This window comes from Lipotes vexillifer, unplaced genomic scaffold, assembly GCF_000442215.2.
Source record: "Lipotes vexillifer unplaced genomic scaffold, Lipotes_vexillifer_v1.1 scaffold823, whole genome shotgun sequence".
NCBI lineage: Eukaryota > Metazoa > Chordata > Mammalia > Artiodactyla > Lipotidae > Lipotes > Lipotes vexillifer.
The window spans coordinates 224,222-234,632 of NW_006772547.1; positions in this window are offsets into that span (position 1 = coordinate 224,222).

The window sequence follows — 10,411 nt, forward strand, 5'->3', positions numbered from 1 at the left end:
TTGGGCTGCGGTCTGTGTGAAATGCCTTCAACCTGTTCTGTTCTGAGAACAGATGAGAACTTGGTTTAAGATCTGATCAGTCAAATTCTAGAACATTTGGAATGGTTCAGAAGAGCTAAAATAGGTTTTGTTGCAGGTGAAAGTGTCATGAACAACTATAATTGCCATAAAAATTATGGCTTATGACAAAGCCAGAGTTGTTTTGAAAGATGGAAAGAAGGAGCAGAATGTCCCTTGATGCTGTTGAGCAACTTTTCACAGGATTGTATGGTTGCCCAATACCACTTGAAAATCTATAGCGATGGTAGGAGGAAAAGAAAGGAACAATTAGGAGAGAATTCTCATGCCTTTTTTCTGGCCAAATGAGAGTCAGAAAATAGAGAAATGCAAACAGGTAGTAAAGATCCATCACTTACCTCTCTCACAGTCATCTGGGGAAGAAGACTCCCTTGCTGGAAGCTTTTTTTTGTATCTTATGGCTTGCAAGACCTGGCAGTGGAGCCAGGTGTCATTTTTCGACTTAAAATCCAGCAATGAATGGGAACAGAACCCTTCCTAAGAACCTAATTCAGGGCAAGGGTGTACTTAGGTCCAAGTAGAAGCTAGGTCTAGAAAGAATGTTATTCTATATTAAACAATCTAAATCTCATCATGTAATTAATTCTTTTGCTTGGAATCATTCAGTGGCTCCTCTTGTGTTTTAGAAAAAGTCCAAATTTCTCCTTGGCCTGGCATCTGATCCTTCACTACCTCCCTAGACTCATCTTCTGTTATATTCCTTTTGATACCTGGCCATCCTGGCCTTTAAGTTCCTCTTATATCTCTTCCCTCTCATCTTTGAACATGTTCTTCCCTCTACCCGGAATATTGCTTCACTCTGTCTTCAATTCATCCTTCAATTCATCCCCCGATCACCGCAGGTAGAGAAAGCCTGTGCGCAGCAACAAAGACCCAACACAGCCAAAAATAAATAAATAAATATATATATTAAAAAAAAAAAAAGAAGCCCTTCTCTGATTGCTACATTAGGTTAAAAAAAAAAAAAAACCCACCCACCCACCAATCTCTTTCTCCTCAGGCTCCATACTATTGACACATCTATCATTTGTTGTTGTTGTTGTTAAGTAAGTGAGTTTTTTTTTTTTTAATTTATTTTTTGGCTGCTTTGCGTCTTCATTGCTGCACACGGGCTTTCTCTAGTTACGGTGAGCGGGGGCTACTCTTTGTTGCGGTGCGCGGGCTTCTCATTGCAGTGGCTTCTTTTGTTGTGGAGCACGGGCTCTAGGCACACAGGCTTCAGTAGTTGTGGCACGCGGGCTCAGTAGTTGTGGCTCGCAGGCTCTAAAGCACAGGCTCAGTAGTTGTGGCGCACGGGCTTAGTTGCTCCACGGCATGTGGGATCTTCCCGGACCAGGGCTTGAACCTGTGTCCCCTGCATTGGCAGGCGGATTCTTAATCACTGTGCCGCCCAGGAAGTCCTGATACATCTATCTTGACACTTCTCACTTATTTTAAATTTCTTGTTTAAGATCTGCCTTCCCAGCTCTATACATAGACTTTGGGGGCAGAAGCTATATCTTATTTATGGTTGTTACCTTTGCAATTAGCAGAATACCTGGCATATAATTCATGTGCAATGAATATTTGTTCAATTAATGACTATAATGAAGGCTTTCAGAGAAGAAATAAGAAACAATATTCATTGGCTTTGAAAATCTGAGACCATTTAATCTTTTCTCTAGGCAGACCTCATTTTAGGTCAAGAAGATGAGGAAAAAGAGAAACCATCACTATTTTATTTTTGAATTTTATTTTATTTTTTATACAGCAGGTTCTTATTAGTTATCTATTTTATACATATTAGTGTATATATGTCAGTCCCAATCTCCCAATTCATCCCACCACCACCCCACACCCCCGCTTTCCCCGCTTGGCATCCATATGTTTGTTCTCTACATCTGCATGTCTATTTCTGCCTTGCAAACGAGTTCATCTGTACCATTTTTCTAGATTCCACATATATTCGTTAATATATGATAAGTGCTCAGGATCTAGCAATCTGCCCTCGAGGTGCTCACAGTCTGGGAGGGGAGTGGGAATGGAGGAGTTCTTATATGAAAGAGATTATGTCTGTTCTTGCTTATCAAAGATTTACATTAAAGACTTCATGTAAATGCAAACATAGCCCCACAGAGACCTTAAGTGTAGAATCCATGATAGTTATTCAGACCAAAAGACTAAAAAAAAGACTGGAAAAAAAAAAAAAGACAAAAAAGAGGGCCCAAGGCAAAACCATCAAATACGCAATCCACTTAGCTAAACTAGGCCCAGTTCCCTGTTGCCCTAGGCCTGTCAGTGGGTTCATATCTCTAGCTCCCTTCCTGTTGCAAGCTTTCTACCACTTCACCTTCCCGAGTCTCCTTTCACATATGGGAAAGAGATTGAATTAAGTCCATTTGTACAAGGGTAGACCAGTAAGAGGGTCCTTAGGATCTCCCTTCTCCCAGGCGGGAGGGCATCTCTCCAGGGCAGTGCTGGGCCACCCAATGAGCAGACTAGGTAGCTGCTTGGCACACCGTAAAGCCCCGCCCTTCTAAGTATTTCCAGTTTGATGGGGGAAATCCAAACTTTGTTGGGCTCTTTTTCATTTGTTTCACAGGTTAGTATTATTTTTATTTGGAATTATATATGAGAAACACCATCTTTTCAATGCTTAGGGCCTTGAAGTTGCAACTCTTTCCCTGCCAGGGGCTTTATGGCCACATCTGAGACCTTGATCCTAAAATCACCACCCAGGGGAACTATTCTCATGCTAAGAATTCTAAGCCATGCAGAATCAGGGGAGCTTGCAGAGAGAAATGACGCTAAAACTTGCAAAATAAGGTAAATTTAATCTGGATGGCTTTCCTCATAAGATTCTACTTGCTTTCTAGGGGTGTCCCAACCTATAAACTTGGTGGATACTCTTCCTGGGAGATGTTCTATGTAAAAGGAGTTCTGTGGTCAAATAATTTTGGGAAATATTGCACCTTCTATCTCTCTTAGAAAGATATATGATGTACATTAGCATATTAAATCCTCCAAGAAGTCCTGCAATAAAGGAACTGGTGTAAAAAAAAAAATCAGTGTTTTTCAAATGTATCTAATCACAGCAAGAAAAAATTTAAATCAAGTAACACCTATTAATATCCTGCAATATTGTGTGGAGCACGTATTGAAAAATGCTACCCTAGTATTTACTTTGTTGTTGTTTTGGTGATGGGATGCGGTGTTTTCAAAAGAGACGTTGGCACATATCCTGTCAAGTAAATCAATGTTCTCTTGTCAACTGACTTACTTGATGGGAACAGTAAATTCGCATGCTGACCCCCAGAATTCACACCCATGTGGTTTCATGATAAAGCATTAGCTGGCTTTTCTTTCTCTCCTTTCCGAGGGTATTCACCAGTTGATGGAAAGGTCATGTGGCTCCCATTGACTTTGCATTTTTATGGGCTTCTGTCAGCAAAACACTACCTGCACTATAGCCAAATGAGTCTAAAAACAGACAGGCTGAGCACATCACATTGAAGGAACACGTGTTCTCATTTTATAACAGTTTGAAGAGCTAATATCACTGTCTACTGTTTATTTAAGCAAAATACTTTCAGGCTCAATAGGGATTCAGGGGAGAGGTGCTGGGGGAGGCAAAGAAAGGGAGGAAAAAAATCATTTTATCAAACTCTGAGCACAGCTCCAGTCTCTCTTTGTCAAGTTTCCTTCCTCCTCTCAAACAAAAGCCCTGAGAGTGTCTGCTTCTTTTACTCCCACAAGGAGCCTTGAGCTTGGCAGGGGAGTGTTTCCAGTGAAACACTCGCTAGCTTAGAGCCCTTCAGCTGAATCACCCCATTGGACTGGGAAATGGCTAAGGATTTCAGTCTAAGCTGCAAGCAGGGAGGATGGGGCTCCTGGTTCATTGAAATTCTGTTTCACCACAGTAGTAGTAACATCTGCTGTGAATGTGAACATTTTGTCTTCTCAGAATTTCTGTTTTTCTCTTTTCCTTCCTTCATTTTTTAAAAAATAGAAATTGCAGGTCCACAGCCTTATTCTCACAGCAGCTCTCATGGGATTAAGTACTGCTTCCCACTCCCCTCCTGTCTCCAGTTTCTCTGCGGCCTGTCCACCTCTTCATTCCAGCTGCCACAGCTGCAGGCTCATAGAGAAAGCAGGTCTCCTGTGCTTCAGGGAAATAAATTACTCTTCCCTGGGGAGACAGAAAAGAAATCGACTCTTTCAGAAAAAAAAAAAGAGTTGACTCCTTGTGCAGCTTACATTCTAGTGAGTGGACAAAAAATGCACAACAAAGCATATAATGTCAGATGCTTTTAAGAAAACTAAAGCAGGGTAAAAGGGTGGAGAAATGAGGAGGGCTGCTACTCTGTACAGAGTGAGTGGTCAGGGAAGGCCTCTGTGAGGGGGTGACACTGAAGCAGGGATCACCCTGTGCACCTGTGTTTTCACCCAGACACCACAAGCTGGTAATTCCAGGCAACGTTCTTAGGACTCTTCATTTACGTACCCTGACAGATCTCTTTTGTTACCTCTGGAAAACTCCATTTCATCTGGGAGGCAAAGCTGGTATTCTACCATAGAAATATGTCGGATGTCTTCAGAGATGTCCAGGGGAAAGGTGCCCTCACCAAACACAACCATTCATTTTACTTGGTAAACCCTATTCTTCTAGTAATCATGGCTAACACTTGCTAAGCACATGGCATGTCATGTGTCAGACTTTACATTTGTCATTTCATTTAATGCTGATAATCACTCAAAAGGGAGATTGTCTTACCTTCAGCTGTCATAACAAAATACCATAGACTGGATGGCTTAAACAACAGACATTGATTTTCTCAGTTCTGAAAGCTAGAAGTCCAAGATCAAACTCACCAGTTTCTGGTGAGAACTGTCTTCTGGGCTTGCAGATGGCCTCTTTCTCCCTGTGTCCTCACATGGCAGGGCGCCATGTGTGTGTGTGTGTGTGTGTGTGTGTGTGTGTGTGTGTGAGAGAGAGAGAGAGAGAGAGAGAGAGAGAGAGCGCACTCTGGTGTCTCTTCTTACAAGGGTACTAATCTCATCATGGGGGCCCCAAGCTCATGACCTCATCAAAACCTAATTATCTCCTAAGGTCCCATCTCTGAATATCATCACACTGATTGGAGATTAGATGAATTTTCGGGAGCCACAATTCAATCCATAGCAGAAACGTTATTACTCCCATTTTCAGGCAAGGAAACAAGTACAAAGAGTTTAGGTAACTTGCCTAAGGTCACATGCATGCAATCAGTGTCCATGTGCATGGACACATAAGCCCATGTTCTTGACCACTATGCTATGCAGCTTCTTTCCATGTGGAAGGATGCACTGATCCATCATCCAGCTGGAATACTGGGGAATGCACCTTAAACTCTTCAAAAAGATGAACATATCCTTCTTTGAAGGCATTAAAAAAAAGTGCCTTTCTTTATTTCCCTTGTTCAAATTGTATGCCCTCTTTTCTCCTTAGACATTGAATGAAAGTCAGACTCAGACTGTACTGTACAACAACAAAAAGTTTTTACTTAAAAAAAAAATTAGGGCTTCCCTGGTGGCGCAGTGGTTGAGAGTCCGCCTGCTGACGCAGGGGACACGAATTCGTGCCCCGGTCCGGGAAGATCCCACATGCCGTGGAGCGGCTGGGCCGGTGAGCCATGGCCGCTGAGCCTGTGCTCCGCAGCGGGAGAGGCCACAGTAGTGAGAGGCCCGCGTACTGCAAAACAAAACAAAACAAAACATCTATCAATCAACTCTCCGGGCTCTGATTCCATGACCGTCATGTAAACTTCTGGTAATGATTTAGCTTATCCTGTTGAGTTTCTTGCATGGAAAGTGCTGACACCAAACTTGAGTACTCTGTACTGTATTTTTCATTATTAAGTAACACTTATCTTTGCAGTTGCTACACATCAGTCTGTTGTGCATTTGGTTAGCATGGGCTAGTCCCCAAGTCTCATCACTACTGGGAGCAATGACAAAATAGTTTCTGGGTCTCTAAAGCTGAGGCCTTTTCCAGACTCTGTGTTGTCCCTTATCCTTGGGTTGGCATGTTCATCCTTCACATCTGCCATTTCTCCAGTGAAGGTGTACACTCATAAGGCTTCTTTTCCTTGATTGGAGCCTGGATGATCTTGGTCGAGGGTGGCTTACTATTTTTTTTTAAATAAATTCTTTCAGGATTTGTTTATTTCATCAGTAGTGGAATTAGTTAATTCTTTTTTATTTTTTAAAATTTTGGCTGCACTGGGTTTTCGTTGCTGCACGTGGGCTTTCTCTAGTTGCGGCGAGCGGGGGCTCCTCTTCGTTGCGGTGCACAGGCTTCTAATTGTGGTAGCTTCTCTTGTTGCAGAGTACTGGCTCTAGGCACATGGGCCTCAGTAGTTGCAGCACGCAGGCTCAGTAGTTGCGGCACGTAGGCTCTAGGGCACAGGCTTAGTAGCTGTGGTGCACGGGCTTAGTTGCTTTGCGGCATGTGGGTTCTTCCCGGACCAGGGATTGAACCCGTGTCCCCTTTGTTGACAGGTGGATTCTTAACCACTGTGCCACCAGGGTAGTCCAAGTGTGGCTTACTTCTATAGCTGGCTGAACTCATTGGTTATTTAGAGATCTTTATCTCAGTCAGTATTGGACTATAAAAGGATAACTTTAAATCCTATAGCTATTACAACAACCTTCATGCTATTTTTTTCTTGGATAGAGAAGTTTGGAATTTATTCCATAAATAATGAAAAGTCTTTGGAAGGTTCTGAGTTTCAAAGGGGCATGATCAGAGTTGTGATCTGTGAAAAGTGTAGAAAAGATCAGAAATGGAAAAGCCTGTAAGAATATTACTGCACTGTTGCAAATCCAATCTATTTACAGCACCGTAGCCACTCCTACCTCCATACAGTTTAGATGGACTTACTTTTTTCTATCCTGACTGCCATCACCCTAGTCTTCTCAGTAGCATCGCTTCTCACTTCATTTCCTGTAATAGCCTCCTGACTAGCCTCCCTACTTCCTCTTTTTCTCCCACTAAAATTAATTCTTTATGTGGCAGGTAGAGAGTTTGTTTTTTAAAACATACCTTTATTTTGATTTAATTCACCTACCATGAATTCACCTGTTTAAAGCATACAGCTAGGGACTTCCCTGGTGGTCCAGTGGCTAAGACTCCCACTGCAGGGGGCCCGAGTTCAATCCCTGGTCAGGGAACTAGATCCCACATGCTGCAACTAAGAGTCCGCATGCTGCAACTAAAGATCCCACATGCCACAACTAAGACCCAGTGCAGCCAAATAAATAAATAAATAAATATTTTTTTAAAAAGTGTACATTTAAATGGGTCTTAGTATATTCACAAGATTATGCAACCATCACCACTAATCTAATTTAAAAACATTTTTATTACCCCTCAAAAACCTCATACACATTAGCAGTCACTCCCCATTCCTCCTTCCTCCCAGGTCTGGCAACCACTAATCTACCTTCTGCCTCTATAGATTTGCCTATTCTGGACATTTCATATGAATGGAATCACACAATATGTGGCTTTTGCTTTCTTGCTTCTCTCACTTAGCATAATGCTTTTTTTTTTTTTTTTTTTGCGGTACGCGGGCCTCTCACTGTTGTGGCCTCTCCCATTGCGGAGCACAGGCTCCGGACGCGCAGGCCCAGCGGCCATGGCTCACGGGCCCAGCCACTCCGCGGCATGTGGGATCTTCCCGGACCGGGGCACGAACCCGTGTCCCCTGCATCGGCAGGCGGACTCTCAACCACTGCGCCACCAGAGAAGCCCAGCATAATGCTTTTGAAGTCAATCTTTGTTGCAGCATATATTAGCACTCCATTCCTTTTATAGCCAACTAATATTCCATTGTGTGGATATAACTGCATTTTACATTTCCACTAGCAGTGTATGAGGGTTCCAGTTTCTCCACAACCCTCATCAACATTGGTTTGGTTGTTCTCTACCTTTTATATAAATAAATAAATAAATAAATATTTATTTATATATATAAAAGGTATATATTTATATATGTAAAAGGTATATATATATACACACATATAATATATATATATATATATATATATATATATATATTTTTTTTTTTTTGCCACACCACATGGCTTATAGGATCTTAATTCCCCGACCAGGGATTGAACCTGCACCCTCGGCAGTGACAGCGTGGAGTCCTAACCATGGGACTGCCAGGGTATTCCCTTCTCTACCTTTATGATTGTAGCCATCCTAGTGGGTGTGAAGTGCTCTTTCATTGTGGTTTTGACCTCTGTTTCCTTGGTTAGTAACTATGTTGAGAACTTCTTAATGTAGTTATTGACCTTTGCTATATCTTCTTTGGAGAAATATTTATTCAGTTCCATTGTCCATTTTAAAATTTGGTTATTTATCTTTTTATTAATGAGGTGTAAGAGCTCTTTACATATTCTGGATATAAGTCCCTTGTCAAATATATGGTTTGAAAATATTTTTCTTCCATTTTATGGATTGCCTTTTTACTTCCTTGATGGTATGGTTTACAGAACAAATTTTTTTTTTTTTTTTTTTTTTTGCAGTACACGGGCCTCTCACTGTTGTGGCCTCTCCAGTTGCGGAGCACAGGCTCTGGATGTGCAGGCTCAGCGGCCATGGCTCACGGGCCCAGCCGCTCCGCAGCATGTGGGATCTTCCCGGACAGGGGCACAAACCCGTGCCCCTGCATCAGCAGGCGGACTCTCAACCACTGCACCACCAGGGAAGCCCAGAACAAATGTTTTTAATTTTCATGAAACCCAATCTATTTTTTCTTTTGTCACTTATGCTTTGATGTTGTATCCAAAAGGCTTTGCCTGACCCCAGGTTGTGGACATTTACGCCTATGTTTTTGTTTTAAGGGTTTTATTGTTTTAGCTCTTACATTTATGTCTTTCATACACTTGGAGTTAACTTTTGTGTATGGTGTGAGGTAGGGGTCCAGTTTCATTCTTCTGTATGTGAATAGCCAGTGTCCCAGCACCATCTGCTGTAAAGAATAGAGAGATATTTTAAAAACATAGGTCAGATCACAATCCTCCTTTATTAAAATTTTCAATGATTTTCCATTGCACTTACAATAAAATCCAAATTTCTCTGCCTATCTCTTCACTTTTATTTCACACCACTCTCTTATTCACTATGCTCCAGGTCCCAGGTCTCTCATCTCCCAAAATAAGTAAAGCTTGCTATTCCCTTAGCTTTCTCACGTTTCTTTATTCTCTCACTTTAAATGCCATCTCCTCATAGCTGACTTTCCTCAACTGTTTTTTCTAAAGTAAGTTCTCTATTCCATCATGCTTATTTTCTATATCATCTCCTTTTATTTTCCTCATGGCCTTAATTACCTGTATATCTGTATCTACTTTATTACTTTATTTACTTTCTTTGAGTAATACTTCTTTGCCTCTGCCATAGTGTTTCGCATATGGTGTACGTTCAATTGTTAGAAACTATTATTTACAATTAGAAGGGACTTTAGAAATCACCTAAACACTCTTATTTCACAAATGCAAAAATCTAGGTCTAAGGAGGGTGAATGAGTTGTCTGAGGTTAGAAGGAATACTTTGATACTTTGATACCGAGAGCTCTAATTTCCAGGACAGTTTCTTTTTCATTTATAACACTGATTTGCCTTATGCCAATATCATACTTTTTTTTTTCTCAAAATAACTAAAATGAAGAAATGGTTTTGTAATTCCTTATAGAAATGATATTATTTTTATAAGCTTTCTTCCTAAAATGACTGAAATGGGCCCTCAAATGGAAGGCCTGGCCCGGGTTAGGAAGGCCGGAAGTCACCCTCCAGTAGGGCACTAACTCCTTTGTTTCTCCCTCCTTGGTTGTCCCACCACCTCCTCCCTCTGCTGCCCACCGCCTCCCTTTGTTCGGAGTCCGCCGCCTCAGCACAGCCATCGCCGAGGCTCCGCCCCTTCAGGGCCCCGTGCCCTGCTCCAAGATGGCGCCAGGGGCTTCTGCTCTGGGGGAAGTGAGCTCACGCTACTCCGGAAGGGAAGTGGGGGGGAGAGAGCAGGCGGGCGGGTGACCAGACTCGGGGCAGTGGGTGGGGTGGTGGCTGCAGCTGTGGTTTTCACATTTGGGCTGGAGAGAGGGCAAGGGACTCGTCCCGCCCCTGGGAACCCAGTCGAGGGCCCAGGGCCGGGGGTGTTGGAGGAAGTCGCCCCGAGCGGCTCGCCTCTACCTGGAGGCTAGGCGACCCTGGGAGCCGGCGTCCCGCCCTCGGCGGCCTCCTTCTCCGACCCTCCTCCCGGGCTGCCCGCGGGCGGCTCCAGCTCTTTCTCGAGGGCTGCGGCGGGGACCGC